Source organism: Etheostoma cragini, chromosome 19 (genome assembly GCF_013103735.1).
Source record: "Etheostoma cragini isolate CJK2018 chromosome 19, CSU_Ecrag_1.0, whole genome shotgun sequence".
NCBI lineage: Eukaryota > Metazoa > Chordata > Actinopteri > Perciformes > Percidae > Etheostoma > Etheostoma cragini.
In genome coordinates this window covers 2,842,488-2,844,336 of record NC_048425.1, presented here as the reverse complement: position 1 = coordinate 2,844,336, position 1,849 = coordinate 2,842,488, and positions in this window count along the sequence as shown.

Sequence of the window (1,849 nt, the reverse complement as noted above, 5' to 3'; positions counted from 1 at the left end):
CACACACACACACACACACACACACACACACACACACACACACACACACACACACACACACACACTCATTATTCTGCTCAGTGAGCATGCAAAGTAAATATTTCCAACATGACCAACTCAACTACTCAATCCCAATTAGGATCATGGTATACTTGCTTTACTAGTAGTTAGGTTGCTTCCTTAAGAGTTGATGACTTATTTAGATCATTTTTAGATTTAATACAGTAACTATGTGACTTATTGAAGTTACTTTTAATTGCACATTTGCAGACATTTTCTTAATTAAACTTAATGCAACCTGGATTATTTGTTATATTGTTTACAGTACCTTATATAATTTCATATTAATGAAAACATTTACACTGAATGGATCTGCAAACTGTTCATTGATAGACTTTGTTTTAATTGAGGAATTTTTTTTGAGGATAATCTTTCAAAAGTGGGATAATTTTGAACACTTTTGAAAAACTTGAGGGCCTTTTGGAAGGTATAGAAATATTATATAAGTGAGGATATTTGGAAAGTGAGGACATTTATTTATAAATTGAGGATAGTAGCGAAAAAGTAAAAGTGAAAACCTTTTGGAAAGCAATGAATTGGGTTAATGCATGCATTGTGTCAATGAGGGTCCTCACAAGTATAGTGTGTGTGTGTGTGTGTGTGTGTGTGTGTTGGGGGTAGTGATGACCTCCTCCAGCTGTCTTTGGATAATGAGAAGCTGTCAGCAGCAAAAAGACACACACACACGTACGTACACACATGTACGTACACACACACCCACACACACGTACGTACACACACACACACACACACACACACACACACGTACCCACAGTTACACAAACAAATGCACATGACATTTTCACACTGTAAGACAAACTGACACATACAGTCACTGACACACACACACACACACACACACACACACACACACACACACACACACACACACACAGTCTATCTTGCTCACTTGGTACCACATTAGTTATTTAATGTTTTACTTTAGTGAAGAGAGAGTGAGAGAGAGAGAGGTTGTGTAAAGGTGAATCGTTTCTACTCCAGTTGCGATGTCAAGTACAAATCTAGGGATGAAGCTGTTTGTGGTGTTTTAACATGTTTATGAGGACTCAAACCCTCCAGCGTGTGGTCCAGTTTGTCAGAAGCAGGCTGTGTGTCCGTACTGTATGATCTGGTTTACATGACCAGATCATCAGATAAGGTCAAGCAGGGGTCAGGATTGTGAAGGCAGAAGTTAGATTATAAGATTGTGCTGGAGTGGTTTCTTTGAGAGGTTTCTTACTTCCAGCACTGAGGTGTTTTATAGCGATAGTACCCAAACACAAACTATTGTAATTGTCAGTATGTGTTTCAATCAACGGCAGTGTCTCTTTCTAAGTTCGGATGCGTGTGGTTATATGGTTATTCGGGGCTGGAGTATTTCCTTATTGCTAAATCAGACAAAAAAGTACATTAGATTAGGTCGTTATCCACTGCAGACGTGATACATGGCGAGCAGCGGCGTCTGTGGTGGGAGGTTAATCCAAGTGATGTGGTACCTGTAATGCTTTGATCGTTGCCATGTGACGTGGGATAATACTGATTCACTATTCAAATGCTTTGTTCGTTATTTATTTTATTTTATTATAATTATTATAGATGCATAACCCCTAAAATCCAGTATAGCCCATGAAATAAGGAACAGTAATCCCACATTATGAATTTATGCATCAACAATAATTATAATCTTTTATCTCAGAAGGAGCGCTGGTGCGGCGCTGTCCCGGGTACTGAAATCGATGCCCGGCCTGAGCTGAGTCATGTACCTTACCAGCACTCTGAAAATGAACAT